This window comes from Rattus norvegicus, chromosome 7 (assembly GCF_021556685.1).
Source record: "Rattus norvegicus strain SHRSP/BbbUtx chromosome 7, alternate assembly SHRSP_T2T, whole genome shotgun sequence".
Lineage (NCBI taxonomy): Eukaryota > Metazoa > Chordata > Mammalia > Rodentia > Muridae > Rattus > Rattus norvegicus.
The window spans coordinates 91666126-91691873 of NC_141540.1; the positions used below are offsets into that span (position 1 = coordinate 91666126).

Here is a 25748-nt window from a genome sequence, read left to right on the forward strand (position 1 = left end):
TATTAGATCAGAAATATTAGGTTTATAAATAGCTCTTCAAAGGCTGGTTGCCATCAAGAATCAGTGAAACCGAGAAGCAAAGTGTGGCCTCGCCAAGCGCTGAGCCTCAAACATATGGTATTAAACTTCATTTTGCCTCAAAGTTTTTGTGATGCTCTGCAGTCCTTTGATCTTAATCAACCTTACCATTTTTTTGCAACAATTTTAATACTTGTCCTTTTAAAAAAAACACAAAAAGTAGAAAATGCTGGAAATAAAATGAAGTGTTTCAGGATTTAAACACTAGAGAGCCTCCTCGAACTGTACCAGATCGTCAAAAACTAGGGCATCAAAACCGTCAAGAGAACCCATCCACTGACAAACCTGAGCACATCCTTGCACTCTTTGAAAAGCCCTGGCCAGCTCATCATAAGCAAAGGGAACTATTTGTGGAACACAGAGCCACTAAGTTTAGAACTGCTTTCAGGAACACGGAGAAATCCAAGGCAACTGTATTTGCTAAGAAAATATTTTTTTTTGCCTAGATATTTCTAAAATGTTTCCGGATAGCTCAAATATCTAATGTCTGGTTGAAGGTTTGGATTCTAAAAGTGCTATTGAGACCAATGTACAGTAAGGTATTGCACAAGTCACTATGACTACTGCAGAGATCAAGAGCGGACTTTGGGAAACCCCGGGACAAACAGGAAGCATAAAAACAGCAACAGAACAAAACGGGCATAGGGACACAGCTACAGTGTGGTGCTAGAGCACTTGCCTACCACGGGGGAGGCCGAAAGTTCAAATTCCGTTACCACCAAATTGAAACTAAATTAAAAATAAAACAGATAAAATAAAAACAAAGATGTACAAGATAGGTAAGTGCTTTCATGTATCCCTTACAAAAGTTAAAGCAGTACCTACAAGGAAACCAATCCTGGGGATGAACTCGTGGAAGTTAAATCCGTAATGAGAAACCAAACTGATGCATTGTATTGGCCCATGACATAAACTGGGTCATGAGCTTTTCAACTGAACGGTAGTGTTCACGAACAACTCAAGGAAGGAGAAAAGCAAATGATTTCAAATGAGTGCTCTCTCTCTCAATATATGGGTAACATATAGTGTGTGCGTGTGTGTGTGTGTGTGTGTGTTGAGATACTCAGATGTTTAAATTAGATGTCATATTTTAGAAACATTCCTATAAATGTAGCAGACATATGAAAAGTTATTAAGTGAATCACAAGTGGGCATACAAGATCAATTTTGATTTTGCAGAATCTTATGCTTCAAACAGTGAGTGTTGATTATTACACTTTACAGAGTTTTCTGTGCTTCCATTCCCTAAGATGATTAAATCTTTAAGACCTAAAATACCTGCATTAAAATCCTCATTAATGACTCCACCCCCCTTTACAAATATCACAACACTAGGAGAGCACAGGCCCGCCTCTCCACTTTCAAGTCAAAACTCAATCAACATGGGCCTTTTAGTGTTCCTTAAACCCCAACAAAGTCAGGATCCATCAATTTAATAGAAGAAGGAAGTCCCTAAGGCAAGGTAGCTCCTTTGAATTCTTTTTGGTTCCTTTCATCAAAGATCAAATCTAGGGAGAATATGAAAATTGCTTCACTTGACCATCAACATGGCTACATCAGCAAAGGAAACAAGAACACAGCTTCAATAGCCAGAATGCATATCCTGTGGGCATTTCCGATCAAAGAGCTCCACCTTAACTAAAACCAAAATGTGCAGAAAGCCATGAGAAAATCCAGAAAGATTAATGTAATTATTACCATGTGATCGATACAAGCAGCCATATAACCTACTGTCTTCTGCAGTTAGCAGTACCAGTTTGCATCTGCATGTGAGTGACCGCACAAACTCATGCACATTGGTATTCTGTGTAAGTAGGTCTTGCCCTCAATAGGAGCACTCTGAGCTTTATTCAACATTATATTCATAATGCCTGACCCAGATCTTAGCACAGAATAAACTCAGTAGCTGCTGAGTGGATTAAGCAAGAGAGGCAGTGAAACAGTAGCTACTATTACTGGTCTTAGTATTCCCTAGACAAAGTAGCTAGGACTTGGCTTTTAAGTTTTGACTTAACTCCTTGTATCCCACAATAAAAAAAATAAACTATTGCAATTTAAGGTGAAATTTCATGTTTTTTTAGGCAGGTATATTTGCTTCTGGAGTTTATCTGTAATACTCTGGATGGTGAAAATTCAGCTTGAATCATTTTGATGCCGTGAAAACATTTGCACATATATTTAGAAGCTGCTGGAAACTACTATGATCGCTTTTACTTCATCCGTATCTTCAGTGGGTTCCTACGATGGTGTGCAGCATAGACTATAGTTTGAATATTGACTTACAAACTATCTGTATGATCTTGGCCAAGTTCTCTACATTCTCTGAGCTCAACTCTCACCTTTAATGGGAATAATTACTTAATTAGATTAATTCTGAAATAAAACTATTTCAGAAAAAAATACTGGTAAAAACCACAATCATAATATTACTGCCTACGTGTCTTTAAAATATCTAATAATGTTCCACAGATTTGTATATTTATGTTATGAAACAAATCTGACAGGGGATAAGTTGCTTATAAAGTACCTATAATAGAAGAAAAAGTCTACAATATTGTGCTGCTAAAGACTCCTTGAATCCTGTTCCTCATGGAAGGCAAAGTGAGGCGAAGAGAGCTGAGCACTGTGGTGTGCCCCTGTCATACTTTATTGCCCTGTTTCTTTGTCTCTGTTCAATAGTCTGCTCTGGGTTGCATTTAAGCATACTCAGATTAACAGAAGCTTGGCCTCAATTAAAAAACATGTTATGAATAACTTCTTTCTGGTAATAACACTAACTCCTGTGATATCCTGCAATGTGATCTTCAAAATTTGATACTTGAAGAAAGATGCAAAATTAATCTTCCAAATTTATCTCACTGGTAGACGTGTTTTTTTTTTAAGTCTCAAAAAAAAAAAAAAAAAGAGCTGAGGCATTCCAAGATCTTTTCAAGGATATGCAAGTTCAATGGAAGAGAACAGTATTCTTCTGCTGCCAATCTGCTGAGGTCATGTGATGTGGGGCGTGGTCAGGAGACTTGCATTTGCTTTGGCACACATAAAGTCTCAGTGCCTCGTGATGGACTGAATTGTGAGATAGCACTCTGAGATCTACTCTTCTGTAATAGGTACATCTTCCCTGAGTTACTGAACAGTTCCAATCTAGAAACCACTCTGTAGGGTCTCTGCATATAACACGAGGTCCCAAATCAGATGGGTATTGTAAAGTCAGTCTTGATCTAGAAGACGGGAATGCTGAATCTCTAACTACTCAAGAACAGCAGCAGCAGGATGCCACCTCTCATCCTGAAGAAAAGGCATCTTTGGAAGCATGTATCAAAGAATTTCACAGGATGCCAGCTGGAAAGAAAAGTAGATCTTTAAACCTACAGCTCTAAAGAAATGAATGTGCCAGCAGGGAGTAAGATTGGAAAAGGTCTCAGACCTTGGATAAGAATTACAGCCCTGGCTGACACCTCCAGCCCAGGTTAGGGAGTGTCTGAGCAGAAAATCAGCCATACTGTACCCTACCTCCTGACCTACAGAGATCAAGAAAGAACTATGAATATGTATGTATGTGTGTACATATATATGTATATATTTATGCCTGTAAGTAAATATAGTTTCTTTATAGGGCTAAGTTTACAGTAGCTTTTTACACAGCACTAGAAAAACATGTCTTTTTAGGCCTGAATCTGTTCAAGTTTTTTAATAACTTAATGAATACTCCATAAATTTATTACATACCAACATTACAATCTATCGATAGTATATGTTCCTATACATGAGAAACAGAAAAACACTTTGCTAAATTCCACTATGTTTTATGATGGGGATGTGTGGCCAAGCACACAAATGGGAAGCAGCTCAGAGAAAACTCAAGCTTGAATAATTAGATGGTTAGAACGAGGACGTCGTTTTTCCCTGTCAGACTGATCATGGCTTTGGATGCACAGTAAAGAAGAACAGGCACCACCCTGGTTGGAATTGATCAGGAGAGAAGGCAAAAGACTTCAGCAGAGTATGGGGTGTGGAAAAAAAGACTCAGGCATGATATACTTGCAGGAAAATCAGATAAAATTATCTTTTTCTCACATATATATGTTTGTTTCAGTTTTCAAAGGAGTGAAGTGTGTGTGACTCATTCATGAAGCAAGAGTTTCTGTAAGCATCAGGGGGTCCTTCAGGCATCATAAATACCAAAGATGCTTGAAGGTATGAATATATAGAACAAAAGTCATGCCATAAGGAAGAAGAAAACAAGTATGTCATCAGTGTTAAGTTTTGAAAACAGTTAAGTGTTGGTTATTTCTTTCAGTGAATCCAAAATTTAATACTTTGGAATTAATAAACAAGAAAGGTACTGTATGCGAGATGTGGAACTGGAAAAGGACAAGACATCTCTTAAATATTTCTATGTATATACAGATATAGATATTAAGATATTAGGTGGGGTAAATCATCCTAGGTGTAGGAATATGTATCTTCATATATATGATGTTGGGTGTTTGGTATAAGAGAGACTGAAGAAAAGAAAATACTACTCAAAGAAATGGGGAAGTGAAAATAAAGCACAAAAAGAAACAACTGCCTCACAGGGGTTTTAGCACTAAGTAACACTTCGTACATGTGCATGCGCACACACCCCAATTAGAAATAGTAGGTGCTGTTAGCTGTATGTAATGCACATGTGTCCAGTACATAGAAAGTCATTAGAAGTAGTAACTCCCTCACGGGAGGTTAGCAGTAAGTAATGTGCATATGTTCACAGGCACACGATGGTTAGGAATAATGACTGCTTCAGAGGCCTTTAACAATGTGTATTACACTGATTAGAATATACACCACAAATAATAATCACTAGGCAATCCTAAGCTATTGCTATTACAAATTCCTCTGGATTATGACTACTTTTTCTCCTACCTTCTCAATTATTGATAAGGCATAGTCTGAATAAAACATATCATATCAGTGGAAGGAAACTGGTTTTAACATCAAAGATTCATTAACATGCACCACTTTAAAGTTATCTACACATATAAAAATGATGCAGTTTCAACAACTTAGCCCTTCTCCATAAACTACTTATAAGAAAGTCGGCAAATTAAATGCTTGGCAGTAGTGTTAGTGAACATGTACTATATAGCGTCAGTTTCTACGAATCCTTACTATTCACAGAGAGACTCGGGCTACACTCTGGCTACACAGGGAACGGTGGTTTCTTACAATCCCAGAATAAATTCAACGTAAATCTAAGTCAGCAAGACCTGTTCTAGTAGTTGATAGAAAAGTTGTGTCAATGAATGTATCTTTGTAACAATTTTATCAGAGGATTTTTTTTACTTCAATGGACCACAGTAGGTGTCATGGTTTAGCATTTACGGAAGAGGTACTATGCATACCATTGAAAGAACTTTACCCAAGTATTTCCAGAGGAGAAGGACTGTGAAAACCTTACAGTGAGCAACAGCTCATCTCCTCAGCTCCAGTACTGAGTGCGAAGCTAGGCTAACCCAACCCTACACCATAATTAATGACAGTTGATTATGAGGCAACTTAAGTAAGCCAGTCACTTTAAGGGGAAAAAAATTCATTAAGTTCAGTAAGTTTTTTGTTAGTTTTGGGTTTTGTTTGTGTTTTTATTTGTTTTTAATAAAGTATACCTTTCCTTCTCACTCAAGATGACTTGGAACTCACAGTGAAAGGCAGGGAAAACGGAATTATAAGGGTGCAGCACAAAGACTCATAATTCAGAATTAAATAGTCGAAGGCTGTTATAATTGAGGGGAAACTATGTATACTTGTTCAAAAGTACTCCAATGAAAAGGTGAATATTGTTTGTTGCAAGTCACAACTACTTGTACATTTTCAGTGACAAAACTGCCTTCTGGGCGTGCTGTTCTGTTTGGTTTATACTCCCACCTCATCAGAATGAAATTTGGTCTTCTCCACAGCCGCCTTCATGACTCAGGGAGGCCTTGCTCTCCTTCAGAGCCCGTCCCTGTTCTTCTCCAAGCCTGGACACACACCTGGTCTTAAGTGAATTACACGGTATATACATTTTCAGTTAGAAACAGATGTGATAAATAGGATACTGGGAAAATGTCAGCATCTTTCATCACCACATGTGGAAACATATTTTCCTATTTAATTTTTCTGTAGCCACATTGCCCAATTACTCACATTATACAAAACCCAAACTAAAACTCTATTTAAATTGAAGACATAAAACGCAAGAAGTTTTCAAGAAAAAAAAAAACCAAAGTTTTTTATCCCTCTTAAGTCCTGTTTGATGGGAAAGGACTATAATTCTTCCTAAAGCAGTCAGTCCTTTCCAATTAAACCATTTTATAACATCCCATTGTCTGACAGAATTCTGTTGGGCAATCACATATTTCTTGGTTTTCTAATAAACACTTGAGGTTTTAAACATTAATTAAAGAATGTACATTTTGTTTCCATTTATTTGAACTGAAAGATGTGGAATTATGATACTTAGAGGATACATATTCCCATTTCTAAGCAATGAGAGACTTGAGACTGGATGAAAAAAAGTGTCTCTGACATTTAGAGAGGAGAGGATAGTAAATGTTATCAAAAATAGATATTATTAAACAGAGCTCCTATTAATATGAATTTTGCTTTTTAAAAATATTAAGCTTGCACTCAAATGCACACACTCAAAAGCATATACCTCCGCAGAAGCACATACATAGCAAAGAAAAGGAGGCCATGAATTTCAGGGGAAAAAAGATATATGGACTGGCTTGGAGGAAGGGGAGGGAAGGGAAAATGATGGAGCTATGTTATAAAAATTATAAAGATGATTTTGCAATTATGAGTTTGTAACACACATTATAACATTTTATAAAGCATTCACACAAAAGAATATAGTATTATTACTCAGTCATGCATCTGGCCATATCTGAAAACATGTATCTCAGTTCAATTAAACCTTTAGTGTAGCAGTTCTTGCACTACACCATATTGTATTGGTGTATTTGCCTCATGCATTGCTAGAGACAAACCACATGACAATAGTAAAGAGTCCAGAGTGAAAGCACATGGCCTTATTGCCAGAATTTGCGACAAAGAGGTAGGCAGATCTCTGAAGCCAGCCTGGTAAACAGAGAGAGTTCCAGGACAAAGCTACATAGAGAGACCCTGTTTCAATACAAACTGAAACAAAACAAACATGAGAAATTAGGAAGGAAGGAAGGAAGGAAGGAAGGAAGGAAGGAAGGAAGGAAGGAAGGAAAGAAGGGAAGAAAACTAGAAATCACTAATGTGAAATAATTTTTTTAGACTGACTCATGATTGCTTTCCTTCTTTTTATTTTACAATTATTTGCTCACAGGTAATTCATGGAAGGACACAAGAGTTCTGTCAAACAAACTTTTAATCTTAAAAAGATGAGTATTTTACTGAGGCAAGATTACTTTGATGCATAATAAGAATATGAAACGAGTATTTCTATCTCAGGTTCTCTTTAAAGATAATTTAAAACACCATCATTATTAAAGGAAATAAAAAATTGTTAATTATACCATAATACGCATCAAATATTATCCTTAAGTTATAACCAATACAAAGTTACTGCATATATATGTGAACACATACATGCAAAGTAAAGTGTCTTCACAGGCCTAATGGAAACTATGTTAACAATTCAGGATTCTATCAAATAAATCATACAGCTATGAAAAGCAATTATGAAGTCAGTACAATAATCAGGACATCTTAATCTATTCTGTATCCTTCAGAATCAAAAGACTTCTTTCTGTACTTCTAATTTCATTGGTCTGCTATTCCAGCTGTCAACACAAAAAGCTGATCTACTCAAGTGAATCCAATGTCTTGAACCACATAATCTCATGGAACTGAAAGTTATGATTATATTCTTGAGAATCTTTCCTTTAACTGCATATTAACCAGGGTACTGTTTGTCCAGAGGGAAGGGAGATTGGATGTCTATTCTGCCTTAGAAAGCAATAGTTCTGCTCTTTCCAATAAGCACAAGATGAATATAGTTCCTTAAGTGAAATTGTCTTTATGGTTGCATATCAAGCACTTTTTGGACTGAGGCATCACCTCTTTCCCTTAATATGAAATGCAAACGTCAGGACTCCAAAAGAAGCTGCCGTAGGTACAGGCTATCAGGAAAACACAGCAATACTCATGTCAACTTGAAGTGCAATTGGCTTGCTTGGTCTGTCTTCTTAGCATGAGTAGGACAATCTTCCCAACAAAACATTAACACAAAGAGACCATTGGAAGCTTGAATATGTCCCTATGCTGCTCCTTCCCAGTGGTGAGAACCCACATAATATTTATATAGTATAATTATCAAGATGATGACCAAACTTATTTCAAGTTTACAACTATTAGTTCATGCTACTGTATTTTACTCAAGTTGGTGTAAATAATATTTAGGTAAACTACAAAGTCTTGGGTATAATTATTTAACACGTTGTAGAGGGAGTATATACACATAGGAAACCATGACAATCATGGCAAGTTAAAAGTCCTTCAATATCCTACTTGGCACTTTAACTTCCAGTATATATTAATTTGAGTTTGAGTTTTTCCTTTGTGTATTTATGGGGGGGTATGTGTATGTACAAGGGTAATACATGTATGAATGTGTATGTGTGCACATATATGCAGGTGTGTGTGTGTGTGTGTGTGTATGTGTGTGTGTGTTTGTGTACTGCATTGTTGAATCAATTCACATAAACCAATCACACAAGTTGGAAGTCTTATCATTCTACATTTCATATAAGGAAACTGAGGTTAACACAAGATACATGAGTTATAAATGACCCAAAGTAACAATTAGTTAGTGGTACAAACATGATTTTTTCAGATCTATCTAGAAGGCAACAGAACAAAATAGTATTGTCAACAGAACAAGAGAACAAAATGGTTTTGGTAAGTAGGAAATTGAAGAGGCAGAAGAAAAAAAACTTGGTCAAGACTCTAAGTTCTGAGTGAAATACAGAATACTGTGCTTGGTTTCTAGCCTCTGCTTCATGTGTCTGTAGACTGCACAATGAGCCTAAGTCGGTGCTGACAGCATTTTCCTCTTTAAAAGTTAACTTCGCCTGTTTTCATCTCGGCCAACTTCCATACATTCCTTCCAGTTTTAAAGAACTCTATTTAGGTCATATGACATATAGACTATTCTTATAATGTATCATCTGATGTAATCTATATTACATCTGTAAATTTCAGAAAGATACATCCAATATAGGATACCATCATGAATATATGCTGTTAGAAAGCATATGGATACTAGAAGAAAATGATTAGAAAATATTTTGTTTTACTTAAACAAAATATTTAAAAACAATAAGAATGTGCTAAAAAGGTAACATTTAAATAGATTTTAAAATAGATTTTTATCTTCATTTTCATAGCCACCTATTGGAAAAGATCTTTGTATTTAGCTGGAAATCTCAAAAAAGTCTGTTGCAAAAAAATGTATTTCACATATCTTTCACAGGATCTGTTAGAGCTATGAAAAAGTATATTCGATCATTTCCTTAACAAAGCTCGAGCTCATGCTGGGGCATCTCAAGCTGAAGCACTAGATTTAACAATGGACTGTGAACTCCAGTGTCCATGGCAACAGTAGCTAATTCTTCTTTCCAATCATGGTGGCAATTCTCTCCCATGGCTTGAATCAGTTACAAAACAAAATGCTCTCAAAGACCTTTCCGAGCCAATAGCCTTGCAGCTAATCTGCTAATAGGAAATAATCTGCAGCTAATACACACATTCCAGGGCAGCAATGTGTTTTCTTAATACTGTGTTTCGTGGGCCCCATTCCAAAGAAAGCACAGTAAAGAATAGAAAACAGACATTCATTAAAAATAGTATTATACTACCTGCCCACTATTAATGCTGAAACTTGCTCCAACTTGCCAGGCTCTTAAAGAGTTTGTTAAAAAGCAAAGAGAGAAGAGTTGTAGCAACAAAAAGAACAAAAGCAAGTTGCTCATGCCACGAGGGGTGGAAGCCCGAGAGAAGGCACAGGAAGTACAATTGATTTCTAGCAAACCTTCCAAGCTAAATTGATTTTGGTTGAGTCTTTAGGAGCTCGTCGGATGTACTCCAGTAACAAAAGTCTCAAGTGCCTGTAGAGCATTTTCTCTCCCATTACGGAATAATAGTAACGGTTTAGCATTGAAATTACTGTTTCACCTCGAGGGTCAAGGTTTAACCTCTTGAGCAACTATAATGACTTAAATCATTCTAATTACAGAGAAAAGCAATCTTCCCCAAAGCCTGATAAAGTTTGAAGAATCAGTTCACAGGACTCAATACTGTTTTTGTTCAGTGGAGGCACTGGGTTGTTTTTGCCTGAAAGGAAATGCCATGAATAATCATAAAGAAAGAAGAAATACATTTCGATCCTCTTGGAGTAGAATTCCTGATGGGAACTGGGACAGTTGACAGCAATGGATCTGTTCCTCTAACTTGTACCCTGAATTCTACCTGGTTCAAAGATAGAATAATGGCTAAAACTTGACTCTGCAGGTTTTCACTGGGGTAGAAATCTGAGTTCCCATTATCCCTGGGGCATTCTCTCTCTTCCACATTTTATCAAAATAAAATAAAGATGCAGAAGCAGAAGAGGAGCCAAATCTTTAAAGCTAAAGGATTTATAACATCAAAGGGTATCTCTTCCACCTCTTTAAATTCATTTTATAATTCCAGTTGCTATGACAACATGATGCAACACTGTATTACCATGACAATCTAACACAACTTGTAGGAAACAGTAAGCATTGTTTTACTCTGTTGTCTCAATCGCTCCCAAGGAAACACACACTATTTAGTTCAATGATAAAACCTGTACTACAGTCTACTAGATCGGATGACAGAAAAAGAAAAGCCAGAGAATGACAGAAAGAGAAATGGAAAGAAAATGCCCACATTAGACGTTTACTGAATCCTTCTGGCTCAACTTTCATGTGAAGAATGAAAGCAATTCCTTACAGTAGAGTGTGTCACTTATTAGAAACCAGATCAGTTTACCTTCATAGCAACTAAGACTCTTTTGCCCTTATCTGTGTAACTGGAAAACAAAAGTTTCTGCAACGTCAGACATTTTTCTTTTAGAAAGTTAAACGTTTGTGGGATACATGAATGGAGGAGGAGGTTAAAGTCAGAGTGGATTCCAACTGGGCTGAAAATTTTCGTTGAATTGAACGAAGGATTTCTGAAACTTAGTTATCTTCAAAAGGACATCTCAAGTCTTCCAATCTTCCTCCAGACCATCAAGTCTAATCACGACTTTGTAATAAAGTACACAGGTAAAGAAACTTAGACACCCCCCCCAACTGCATACTCACGCTTCTTACACCATCTAAGGAGTTAATAGCTGCACCTGTTTCCTCTGCTTGACAGTTACCTACAGCTTTCCCAAGGATTTTAGACATCCATTTCCTATTTCTTAGCAATAATTCTACTAAAAGGCAGTGTTTTGTTATAAATTCAAATTGAGATACAATTTAGAAAGCCTAAAATGCCATTAGGATACAGATACAAATTGGTGAAAGAAGCAATTAGAATATATCTCTTTTGGCTCCAAGGCTGAAAGTCTTTCTAACCAAGGATTATATTGTGAAATATGGTAATTTAGAAGATCTTCGAATGTGACAAAATGGTGGGGATCTCTTTTAATTCAACAACCAATTACTACATGTAAAATCAGAGCCAAAAATTAGACATGATTATTTTCATTTGCAAGTAAATAAAAGCCTTGCTATATAAAATCACACACACACACACACACACACACACACACACACACACACACACACAAATCTACACATGGGAGTACATACTTAAAACCCAGTCATTAAGAAAGTGGAAGCTGGACAGTTGTAAGTTCTAGCCTAGTCTTAAAATAGCAAGACATTGTCTTAGAACAAGCAAAAACAAGGCAAATAAAAATTCTTATTAAAGAGGGCTAAAAGTGGGCTTGGGGATTTAGCTCAGTGGTAGAGCGCTTGCCTAGCAAGCGCAAGGTCCTGGGTTCGGTCCCCAGCTCCAAAAAAAAAAAAAAAAAAAAAAAGAAAAAAAAAAAAGAAAAAAAAAGAGGGCTAAAACTTCAAGTGAAATTATTATCCTAAAGGAAGTTTTCATTCTGATACATAATGCCTAAAATTTACTACAAAACAGACAAAAGAGAAACAACCATCCTTGCTGTCGATTCAGTATGAATTCTTATGAAATACCTTATATTCAAGGTGAAGTGAATGTGCGCATACTGAAAGAAAGGGAGAAATTTCACAACTGCCAACAACCCCATGGAGTTCCAGCTTTGTGGGTGTGACCTAGTACAACACAAAGTCTCAATGAACAACTACTACTGCCACAGTAATAACAATGAAAACTTCCAAAATCTGAGCTTCAATTTTATATCAAACTTTCTAATATAAGGATAATGAGGGGCTGGGGATTTAGCTCAGTGGTAGAGCGCTTACCTAGGAAGCGCAAGGCCCTGGGTTCGGTCCCCAGCTCCGAAAAAGAAAGAACCAAAAAAAAAAAAAAGGATAATGATAATGAGTAAGATATTGTAACAAACACCTTCTAACTCATGTTTTCTACTACTAACCTTTGTTTTCTTTCTCTTACAACCTCTTGCCTCAAGTCATTTTTTACATGTCCAAAGGAAGGCAAATGAATAATTATATAATATTAGACAATGAAGCTAAAAGATATTGACATAAAATGTCATCTACAGTTTCTCCTATGGACTTAATTCTGAGATCACATAGTACAGCACTTAATCCTCATATGTGTTACAGAAAATATCCATTTCTCCTTATCAAATTTGGGGCGTATATCAAATTAGGAATGGACCAAAGTGACTTCAGTTCATTTTCTGAAAGACTGGAGCATTATCTACACAAGAAAAACATAGAAGTTGTCTGAACGCAAGGGGATAATCCCATCAGTTGTTAGAGAAAAGGAAGGGCAAACATATTTTCTGTCTTATTTTGTTCAGGTGGAAAGAACAGCTCAGAGGTCAGATCAGTTGATAGCAATATAGAAAACACAAAGGTATCAAATTAAATGGTGTCGAGCAATGAGGTTTTGTAAACAGCACCTATTGGGGTTGTTGGATTTGATTGTGGGTATCTCCCTGAGAAATTAGTCTTTGAATGCAAATACTGATTTATACGTGGAATGGGTGGCAAGACGTAATATTAAAGCTGTCCAGGAGCTACAGGATAGATGCTCTCTATCACAATACAAACTCCCTTAGGATATATAGTACATAGGCTTTATTGACAAGGGAGTCCTACCTCTAGTCGTCAGCAAATTGGAAACACAAAATAGAAATGGAAAGGAAATGTCATTTCGGAAATCACCAGACAGAATTCATTAGAGATTAAAGAAATTTGTTAAAGGAGTTAGATATTATGTAGACAACTTAAGAAATATGAGGCATTCAATAAAGTTATGAAAGCAATTTAAAGCTACACACTGATGTCAACACTTTAGGGAATTATCCAAAAAAAAACTTAGAAAAAGGTATTTTCGGTTTGAAGACTGAAGAATCACTTCTCACTCTGGAAATTTCACTTATTTGGAAGCCAGTAAGTAAACAGGCCAGTAAAACACGATAAACTTGTTAAGAAGTCATTAACTCAATAGACATAGAGTTTGCTATATTTGAAACAAAATGGTTGAGTTACCTAAAGAAAAGAAAGTCAAGCTTGTCTGCACACACTAAAGGAACTTGTTATCATGTTTTCTGTTGAAATGTCCTCACTTATGACATGGTAATTGGTTGTTTTAAGTCCTACAAAACAAAACTACATGGTATCATTCATAAATTTTAAAACTTAACTTTTCTTTAATGTTCACTTTCCTATGAAAATCAAATTAATCAGAAGGACACTAGGTTTAGATGCAAAAATCATGTTTTTGTGATTATTCAAAAAGAATTAACATTTTGAAATCATTATGTTTCAAAAACAATGCCTCATATTCAAATGAGAAGAAAATATAAATTATTGATAAAATAAGAGAAAAGACCTGAGGAAGAACCAGAAGTTTAGAGTATTTACTGAAGCACACAAATTCCCATAGTAATGTTCTGTGTCTTTCCACCCCATTAATCAGGGGCAGAAGAAATATTGTTTTGGCATGCTAGTCAGGTAAAAAAAAAAAAAAAACAAAACCAACCAACCAAACAAAACAATGAAAACAAATAAAGGGAAATTATTGATTTTTTCTTTATCTAAACCATTAATCTACTGTGTGTGTGTGTGTATGTGTGTGTGTGTCCTTGTGTGTGTATGTCTGTGTATATGTCTGTGTGTGTGTCTGTGTGTGTCTCTTTCTTTGTGTATGTGTGTATCTGTTTGTGTGTCTCTGTGTATGTATGTGATTGTCTATTCATGTGTGTGTTTGTGTGTGTCTGGGTGTGTGTGTCTCTGTGTGTGTGAGTGTGTGTGTGTGTGTGTGTGTGTGTGTGTGAACGTGTGCACTGAGCTAGGATATAATATAAAGCTCTTGAGAGAGTGCATTATGAAATGAAAACATCTAAAAACGTTCTGGATCTATTATCTTAAAATGTGCATCATTAGTATGGTATATTCGGACAGCCATTGTAAGATATATGTCATTCATTTGTCCCACTTGTCCACCTCCATCCCTAGAAATGCAACCAACTCCATGTTCATCGTGCTTCAGTTCACCTCACTGAATTCCATAAGAAAAAATTATTCATGCAGAACTGCAGCTTTCAGTGATTTCTGATGACTGTAGAACTATACATTTAGGCTATACTAGAATATAAATTCTATATGCCATATAACATAGCAAAATACTACTGAAGTAGTACTTTAAAATTATTTCCAGTTTATAACTTGATGTGAAGAACAAAATGTAGCTTCTCAGTCATTTTACTGAGTTGAAAATAAATGTGTATTTTTCAGAAGACAGACAAAACCTGGTGTGTATTTTTGACAGTATAAGAAATTTCATAGGTCAAGCCAAGTGTTCAAAACGCATGTCATCCAGGTGTGAGGCCACATTGGTGGGGAGTGATTTCTACTACTGTGCACTCATGGATTTGGAATTGGGAGCCAGCTGACTCTCCGAGTTAGCAACATCCAATTTATAACTGTCTTCTCCTTCCCTCAGCCTAATCAGTACCCACCTCTCTCTTCTGGCTCTCATCGCAGTCATTTGAACACTTGCTAGAAATGAGAATTTTAAATCAAATCTTCCCCAGAATTTTACCTGTTTCATTCTGCATCTTTCTTTTGTTTAATCACAACTGTTTATTTATTCAGTCCCTAAACCCACAGATGAGTAGACATCATGCCAATGCTCTAGGTACAGCTAGATGATGAGGAATTGAAAGATGGCTTGGTGGTCAAACCATAGAACATTTGTGGGAAACTATGCTAATAAAATGTTATGTAGTGTAACACCAAGACCTACAAATCCCATGCTGTCATGGGAGCTGGGAGCCGTAGAACATCTCATCCATGGCTGATTTTCAACCAGTGATGGAAAACTACTAAATCCAAATCTTTCAGCTACATAAAATGTCTTCCTGGAGCAATAACTTCACCTGATTACAGTTCTAAATATGGATCTCAAAGAATAAAATTCAAAATTTCATCTAAAAATCAATTATAGCTAATCTGAGTCCCATAAACACAGAAAACAATTAAAAATATTCCTTCTTATTTCTTGCTCCTTGAAAATGCTCCAGTTTTTCTATCCTGTGATATCTGGCCACAAAATATGTTCACCATTGCTTCTTATATAATCAGTCTAACCACCATTAACTCCTTTGTTTTGCCTTGGGTCCTCAAGTACATCCCGCATCTCTAGACCCAGTTACTGCCAATTTCAATGCATTGTTCTCAATGACAGAAGAATAACCTCCCTAAAATATACATATCTCATGTCTGTTCACTAGAAATTTACCAAAATCCAATAAAAGCTAAGGTGACCAAGTCTAATTCTGGGCTTTGTATATCATCATATACCTAACTATGCAGTAGGCAGATTCATCCATGGCGCTCAAAAGTAGACTAGGAATGGAATCACCTAGTAGACAAAAGCTACTTCCTTTTGATATGCGGCAGATTTTACCAAGTGTTTTCCCTGACAAAACAAAATACAACCATGGGACTAGTGCCAGATCTGTTAAGTCATGACATTCTCTAAGTTAGCTTTTGTTTGCTTATGTGTGAGGATCAAAAAAAATGAAGAAAGTTCACAAAGAATAGAATCTAACAGCTCAAAACAGATGATAAAACCTTGGTAGCTTGGGCATTAATAAGCTTGGACTTCAAAAACTAGAGAAATGAAAGGCTAATTATCTCCAATTACCACCCCCTCCCCTTATCTCTTTGATGTAGGACCGGCGCACAGGCGAGGGATCTGAACTAGAAGTGGAAAGTGTGAAAATGTAGACATGTATGAGACTTAAATGCCAAAACACCCGAAAGTCCAAGCTAACATGGTATCTATGCAGCTCCCCAAACCCATGGATTGAATATAACATTGTATTCAATTCACAGCACCTGAAGCACATGAGGTGCTCAAGAAGCATGTTCTGTGTGAAGACCATAAAGGTGAAAGAGGGACTAGAAACACCCAAAGGTATCAAACTCTCAGACATACAGCTCAATGTATCATGCTGTGGAAGCTCACACATGTTTGTATCTATGTGTAGACATTTCAGAAGGTGTATCACTTAATGTGTTAGCAGGAAAAATGCTTACCACTAATCACAGTGAAGACATTTTGACAAATGACTTGATATTAACCTTCGAAGTCAATGTCCAGAAATAATCTGACTACATTTCTGCAAAATAAAGTAACTGAACTTCTCAATTCTTCTCTCTTCTCTGTTAAAATCACTAAAAGTAGTATCTACAGATACAATTTCAGCAACGGTGAGCATTATGGTCAAAAATTGCCATCAAAAAACCAAATCTGTTCAATCAAATAAAAATATTAAAACCGATTTCTCAGTAAGGCTTTCTTGATTTATTGTCTACATTTGGCATATATATATATATATATACATACATATATATATATATATATATGAAAGAAAGAAGGAAAGGAAGGAAGGAAGGAAGGAAGGAAGGAAGGAAGGAAGGAAGGAAAGAAGGAAGGAAGGAAGGACGACATACCTTTCTTGCTTTCTTATTATAGAAAATCTGTAATTTGCCCCACTGACAATACAGCACTAAAAAAGCAAGTTTCCCATTATTTGGTATTAACATGCATCTGGAGATAATTGTGCACTTATAGACAACATGTTTTCCCAATGGCACTCCAGAGTCCCTGAATGTGAACCTTTAGATTGTTGATCTGCAAAGGACACATTACCTATCCATCTTACTTAAACTACCTTCTTACCTCATATAGGGCACTTTTCTTACCCTTTGCTTCCATTTGTCAAATCCTTCTCACTTTCTGATGACTTGCATTTGATCACGGACTATTGTAAACTCAACTCTGCTATGGATTCAATTTAGAACTGTATTATATCTTACCTAGACTACAAATATACATATTTGTACATACATACTTTTAAAAAGAAAAGGGAAGGGTTCAGAAGGTTCAGGTACCCAAGGCCACTAAGGAGGCAAAACAGACATAGCAAGGCCAAAGCGCTGGTCTGTTTGAGGATGTTCATCATAAAACTATATTTCACTTTCTTTTGCATCATGTAAGAAATGATACACAAAATGAATCAAGCCAAATCAGCATCTCTTATTTCCTAAAGCATACTGTGACAATTATTTCAGTGTTTGAGCCCCTTCTGCATTGAAAACTTAAGTAATTTTATTCTGATTAGTTTTATAAAAATCATAGTACATACAACTGAAAGCACACATCTCTAATATGGTTCTTTCCTTTAATTAAAAACAAACTTCATTTAAAAAAAAGTGTTAGATGCAGGCAAAAAATACATTTTTGTGGTCTGGTACAGGACACTTTACTGTGAGTTAAACTGATAACACTTAGTCATTTTCCATGAAAATATTAGGTTCAGTATTCTAAAACCTCTGAGGACATTACTACTGAAAATATGCGATCTCCTACATGAGGGATCTGTAACTAGCTAGTTAAAAATGTACAAAAATTACATCTGAAATAAAATAAAGATGAAATAAAGTACAAAAATATGTGAACTTTATTGAGGTCTATGAAACCTGCACCAGGAAGACCACCAGAGGATAACGTTTCACACTAGTACGCCACGGTGCATGTGCAGTTTAGGCTGCCATTTTTATAAGGTACAGGATATATGTCTTTACTCGCAGGCAGAGAGTCCCAGCATCTGTCATTTTGGCAAAACTATGCTTCGCCATACCAAACAAACACTCTTGTGTAAATAAGAGGGAAACAGAAGACAGACATCTGCAGCCTGCCCTGAATGTTACTGTCATTGTCAATTAGCATTTATGGATGGTTCAAATGACAGAATTATTCCAAATTAACCAATATACAAAAAGAAAAAAGAAGCATCCTGTGAAATATAAAGCTGTCCACACCACTTTAAAATATAACAAAAACCATCTTTAAGTCCCGTCGTGGTTAACGTGGTTTCATTTACAGTGTAGACAGGAAGGTGAATTATCACACATTCCAGAAACACAACTTGGCCTCAATTTAAAATCATGGTGGTAATATTTTTAATATGCAAGAATTCTTACCTGGGGCTAGTCATAAAAGACAGGAAAACCCATGTGTGCTGAAATGGTTTTAATGTGTGAGGCAAGCACTGGCAGCCGTTTTCCTAACACATCAACCAAGTAACACCTTAGTAGTTCCCTACCTATTATATCTGTTATATGAGATTGTGTCACTTTAGGGTTTGTATTTTAAAACTCCATTTTTATCAACGTTGTTGCATTTCCCTTATATTTTCTTCAAACCTTTATATTTTTCAAATAAATAATCCACATGCCCCCAAGAGGTATGTATTTGGTTCCAATGTCTTTAGTCAAAATTCTTGTAAATTGATCACTTGAAGCATCTGGCAAGGACTCCTGACCTTTTGTTTACCGGAGTTAGGGTTTAAGCCTCCTGGGGAACAATCTAAGATTGAGAAAAAGAATTTCGGAAGGAATGCTTGTTTAGACTTCAAAGCTTCCCGATTAAAAATCTGAAATGTGTGTTTACTCTTTGAAAAACTGCTTCCCCTAAAAAGTTCTGTTTCTCAACTCAGGAAGTTGTCTAAGGGAAGGGCAAAAAAACTTCCAGAGTGTGGCAGCCTCAGAAAACCCCATCAGCATCAATCTACAGCTTGAACGTCCATCCCAGTGTATAAAATGGCTTATTAATCATGGTTTATTTAGGAGTGAGTCTCGCTTCATCTTTCAGTGACAGCACTTGGTCTTGCTAACGAACTATAAACACTTACCTGACATGGCCCAAAGCTTTCTCAAAGTTACTCATAAAATTATTGACAAAAACACAGAAGCCACAGCATTGAATGATGTTAATGGGCTTGGCGATCGAGGATAACAACAAATCAGAAAGTCTATGCTGTCTGCTGTTGTCGCTGTTGTTGAAGGAAATGTATCTTAATGGTTATTTACATGAAATAAAACAAATATGGGGAAAATGAGTATGACTTTTCAAGAGGCCCCCCCCCAAAATAAAATGCTGACTAGAGTAGAAATTATTCATTATCACAGATGGAGATAATGATCCACTTCTGAGATTTTTGAGAATTTTTTTTAATATTTCCTCATCTGTGCTAACTAGAAATCAGAGTCGTAAAGGGGTTCACCTCTTACCCTGTATAAACACCAACATGTGGAACTGTCCTAGTATTTCTACTCCAATACCATGTGTGTGCATTGTGTATAAAGTGTTTAGAGAAACTATTTAAATGCATGTCATTCAGTTGGAAGCATAAACTAAGCACTGGCTGAGATATGAATGCAAATACAATTTTCCAAATTCGGAGTAAATGAATCTATATCCCTGAGACTACTGGCAGCAATGAATAGTGAGTTTTAATCATTTACAATCAAGGCCAGTGCTGTGCTGTGGGTGCCTCCTGTTCATAGAGCGCAGGCGGGCTTTTGTACCTGGAAGTTCCTTAATGAGACTTAGTTTCAAAATGTTTACTGTAAATATGGATGGTATTTTAAAATCTCACTCTTTTTGCTTCTGGATTGTGCCGCCTGCTGAAGCAAAATCAATTTGGTCATTTTCTGAGTTCCAGCTCCGCTCTTATGAGTGTACATCATGGAAAGAAAATAATCAGGTCAAAAGTCTAATTCATTTTCAGTTTTCAAAAATATATGCGAAAAAGAAAAAAAAACTAAGTCCTCTTAAAAAACAAAGATGGTTCATTTTATCTCCTGTACAGTAAGTAGTAGAAATTTGAGCTGAAAGCCATAGAAGCTGGATTCCTTTCGCCTCACAAAGAACCGCTCTACTGTCTGTCTGCAAAGAAGTCTCCTCAGTAAATAGCTCCAAGGTTGAACTAAAGAATATTGTATGGATCAAAGAATTCATGTCTTCCTCTGCAAAGTGAACAGGCTGCAAGCTCACGTGTTTGTCTTAAACAATTAGAGCCAGTTTGAGAAGAAGGAGTTCGGGACAAATAAGTTACAGCTGATTTTACTCTGCAAAATATTTCGGGGGGGTTTAAATTAATAACCATCCAGGGCCCCCAAACTGCCTAATCTTTGTCAATTGGTGCCAAATTATGCAAGGTGCTGCCAATTCTGGTTGTCTAACAAATCAAGAGCAGTGAACGTTACTCCTCGGCTGCAGCCTGATTGATTCTGGTCATTATATGAGCTGATCTCATTTTCGCACATGGAGTCAATATGTGAGCCAGATGTTGATTTACCAAGAAGTACAGCAACAACTCATCGACACGCAACCTTATCCTGGACCCCAGAGCCTCACAGACCCATAGACTCCTCGCCCATACAAAGCCTCACACAGCCCAAGATCTATAAAACATCCTGCTAATATTACTGTCAGCTCTAGGACTTTTACAGTTCTATATAAAGTTGACAGATAATACATGCCAGTCCTAATTGCAGATAGACCTTTTCTTTGGGGACTGCAACCATTGAACAAGCAAACAGATTGAGAAGTAACATTTATTACAAGAAATAAATCATCTTCTAACAACTGCTATAGGTCTGGCCTGAGGGTGAAGCTTCTGCATGGGCTGTGAATCCTAATGCCCTGCTTACGTCTCTAAACTACACTGTCATTCCACTCGGGTGTGTGGTAGAGAAGTTATATATCTAACATTACACGAGTGGGGTTCTTATCACAATATTTGTCGACTTCATTCCCTGCAAGAAGCACTAATAATTTGCTTTCTTGGAATGTGAAACAAGACATGTAATTTTCTCTTCACTTACGTCAACCTGAACATATTTATTTAATTGAAAGAGAATATGGCTGTAAGGCCACAGCATGAAGCAATGCTTTATTTGCACAGTTGAAGATAAGAAGTAAATCCGATGTTCTGAGGGCAATATGTAAACTTTTCTAATTTGATGGCGAAACAGGAAGCACCCCCTATCATAAATGAAATGGATCCTACACAGATAGCACGGACCTGCTTTAGGTGAAAAAGAAAACATTTCTGAGATTAAACTTGGCAGAAATTTTAAGATGGCCAAGCTTAAAAGATTTTGCCATTCAGTTTAGAGCTAACTGACATGAGCATTCTCTATGCCTCCGATAAATACTTAGTCTGACCCTCAGTAATACCCATTTCCTACAGGGCAACTTTGAGAACACGTGTGCTCCTAATGTGGTAAGCTCCTGGGTTTTGCCCATTTGTTTTCCTCCACCATCTCTGCCTCAGTGAATTCTTCTAATTTCATTTAGACCCGTTCAGTACGTTTAAGGACAATCCAAAGGATGTCTGTTTTCCATCAGGTAATGGCCATTAAATCCGGGAGCATTTCCTTCTCCATCTTGTGGAATAGCAGGCAAACAGAAGCTGGAAGGCATTCCTTGGAGCTTTGCTGTACTTTCTGAGTTCTGAGTTTTCAAGAACTCCTTTCCACGGCAGTGAATTCAAGCATTGTACATATCCCGATATACTCTGCAGCGTATGCATGGCCGTTGTAAATCTTCCAGTGTATGGTGGAAAAGCTAGACACTGACCATTTCTAAAAGTTCTGAAATGTACATTTTTGCCCATGAAGATCTGAGTGTCCCTTTTGTTTGAACCCAAGAAATGTATTAGCTAGTCAAATATTCTCTCTCGTGCCTTAAAATCCGTCTCTGATTCTTTGGATGTGTTAGTGTACAAAGAATTAGCAATAAATATTACAGGGTCCTTTCATTCCTATATTAAAACATCTCAAAATGTAAAGGTGAATAAACTTACAGGGTGTTTTACCTAAACCCAAACTTCTTCTTTCCCCATCTCTTTATACAGACACAGACTTTCTTAATAGAGCCAGTGTGTTCCCAGGGGAAGGCTTATGTTTAGCAAGCGATGATTTCATTTACTTATTTATTTTTCCCATTTCTGGAGTAGCTGCTAGGTGTTAGGCATGACACCAGGGGCAGATAATACAGAGATTTTAACACACATATCAGGGCCTTGCTCGCAGGTGACGGAGAGAACACAGTGACCACTGCAGAAGCCGGTAGTATATGTGACATGGGGGAGGGCAAATAGAGGTACTCAAGCCAAATGCTAAACTTAAAGAACCGAGTTCAGGGTTTGTTAATATTGCTAATTTTCGGCCACCTACGACTCGGTGAATAGTTCCTCCAAGACTAAATTTCTTAAATGTTTTCAAGGAGACAGATAAATCAACCCAAATAGTATCCCCACTAGAAAAATTTGAAAGAAGCTGAACCATAAGAAGCTTGAGCTATAAATGCTGAGGAAGGAGCCTGGTTACGTCCTCACAAGATGGGCTCAAATGGGAAATTCTTCATCTCATCTCTGAATTAGCCTTTCATGGAGACTTACGAAGGCTCATCCACGTGTGAGGCCTTCACTTTCCTCTGAGATGGCCCAGCCCTGGTTGCTATGCTTTCCCAGGCTTCCAGGTGGTTGGTTCCAACCATCCACCTCTCCCACTGACGCTAGCATGTGAGCAATTTCTGTGAAACACTTTCTCTGAAAGCATGGCTAGTTGTACTCTTTTAAGCAAAAGAAGTAAAAACGGCAGTTTCTTCGCCTGTTTAATGAGATGGTTTTCTCTTTCTGTCTTCGATCCTTTTACTAAAAAAAAAAAAAGGAGAAAAAAAAAACATAACAAAACCATATCCCCTAGCTCCAAAGTAGACTGGGAAGCCATCGCCAGCACTCATTCAACTCCCTCTGCCTTCTTTCTTGTCACCATCTTGTAAATCTCGGTTTGGGCATGTTTCCTTGCATCTAAATCAATTGTGAGCCAACTGACCACCATTTTGCTCTCCTTGGTGTGAAAAAGAGCCATCATTTTATACAGGGTATGGAAGCAAAGAAAAGAACTGAGGGAGAATTTTTACAAGGAAAGTATACATGAAGTTGGTCCATGACAAGTACGTTAAAGAAAATAGTAAAGCACTCTCTCTCAAGTTCCCAGTTGTCTGTGGAGAACGTGAGACATATATGCATGAATTGGCCTGCCATGGTCTTACCCTTTATAATGCATTTTCAGTGCTCAGTGAAGAATTTTTTCAGAGATCTTAAAACTGCAGTTGCAGACTTGATTGATAGCATATGGCAGAACTCAGGTCACCCAACTATAATTCAAGCCTTACTTCAAAAACTATTTTTGCTCTTCCTTAAGTTATAAATTTTAAGCTAGCTACTAATGCAATTTCATTCTCTGAGTCATTGTCTCTTAGGACGGCCCCCAAACTGTTAAACTTCTCACAAAACACTGTGCTACGACTATCAATTTCTTACCGAGAGAGATTTTCATTAAGAATGAAAGGGTTTTGCATTGAGTCATATATCAGCATTGACCTTGTCTTTTTCCAATGCATTTTACATCGTGGAAATCAGACCCACTCTTTTCAGCCCAACCAGTCAATTTGGAATTCAACACAGATGTCACGTTACTTTATTTATCAATATTAGATAATTCCTCTTGCCATGCTGAAGCATTTTAAAAATAGTTATCTGTCCTTTATCTCCATTTTGAATGTCAAGGTTATCAGAATTAGTTCCAGACACAGATGTTAGAAAGCCTCCTTAAATTGAGGAAGGAGTCTTTTTCAGGACGTAGTTAAGCGATATCCCATCACTAATTTATGCACCTGTCTCACAGAATAGTTAACTACATTTTTTACTCATTTATTTTATGTATTATTCCCTTTATTGTTTTTCTCCATCAAGTTACTTGCCCTCATTTGATGGCACTTTTATCAGAGAAGATACATGTCAATAGTTTAAAAGGGCTAGCTTCTGCCAAATCTGGACTTACTGTCTTTCTGTGGGAAGAAAGAGCAGAGTCCGATTCCAGGAAAAACAAGGACTTTGTCTCCTTTAATGTGAATTATGTTTAAAATAAAATTCAGCAGATGTCTACAAATTTTCTACATTACTCAAATGTTCTGTCAGATTTGGGTTAAAATTAATATATGTTGCTTCTTGGAAATTTATTTCTCAGGAGACAACCTAAGAAAAGGGAATATCTGAACATTATTGTCCCCCTTTTAACCTTTTCTTTATTTTTTTTTATCTTTTTTGCCTGTTTGTTTTGACCCACGGGGAAGTGACAACTCTCCACCCTGGATGTCTACCTTGGCCTTCTGTCCCAGCATTTTGCATTCGTTGTTCCCAAACTTCAAAGATTGCCTACTTCTCATGCTCTGGTCTTGAGTCACACACTGGCTCTGTCTTGCAGCAAGTGTCACAAAAAGTTATCAATTTTAAAAAATGTCACTTTCAATTCCAGTGACCCAAAATCCCCTCACAGAGATGAGAAGTGACAAAGGCCCACTGGGACCTGACAGACATATGACATAAACTGGGTTTCCCCAAAGGATAGCTGACCTTTGGGTTCACATGACGAAAGTGATAGAGTAAGAGCTTCTAAAGGAAATCTTTTAGGATTCCAAAATGTCTCACTGCGATCAATTCAACGACAAGAAATCTGCCTTCCAGAGTAAATTTGAAACTAGACTTTCAGCTAAATCTGAAAGTTAATTCAAAAGACATGAACTTAACAGACCCCTGAAACATAAACTACATTTGATAGAGCACAAATAACTAAAATTTGAAAGTCTTATCTCTCTCACAAAGCATGGTCACAAATCTTAGTATGTTCAAGCAATTTAACACAGGTAGCATAAAGGTAACTGTCCCATAATCACATGACGCCATGACTGCATACAAAAGTAATGAAAAGTCACCTTCATTCTCAAATACTGGCAACATTTGTGGCTCACAGTCACAGTGTGTGAGAATTTCCATTTAAAATATTCTATTTTCAGATTTTTCTTTTCAGTTATAAAAATTCCCTCCAAACTAAAACTTGGCAAACAAAAACTCCGCATGAGGACATTTTTAAAGCCTAAATTTAAAAACAGTATGCTCATGAATTTTTCAAGTAATAAGAAGTCCAAAAAGGAGAAAATTTTTTTGCGGTTTTAGTAGCCTTTTTTGTATAGAAAGGAAAAAATGCATTTCTCTGGAGGTATGAAAATCTGAAGGTCAGAAATTTCTATTTTTGGCC

The 25748-nt window shown here is 36.8% G+C and overlaps 2 protein-coding genes across 28 annotated transcripts in view; one reads left to right on the top strand and one right to left on the bottom strand.

The window, feature by feature from the left end:
* The window catches only part of Trps1 (transcriptional repressor GATA binding 1), a 226572-nt gene that overhangs the window by 66399 nt on the left and 134425 nt on the right, over positions 1–25748 (bottom strand).
* LOC148004790 (uncharacterized) overlaps positions 1–25748 on the top strand; it is a 139167-nt gene that overhangs the window by 22893 nt on the left and 90526 nt on the right. For 2 of the 12 annotated variants that reach the window (XR_015625513.1, XR_015625514.1), the window contains one exon: positions 2160–2965. The exons of the other annotated variants lie outside the window; for them this stretch is intronic. The gene's annotated coding sequence lies outside the window, so the exon portion shown is untranslated. Of the gene's footprint in view, positions 1–2159; positions 2966–25748 lie in introns of those variants that run through there. 12 annotated transcript variants of the gene reach the window in all.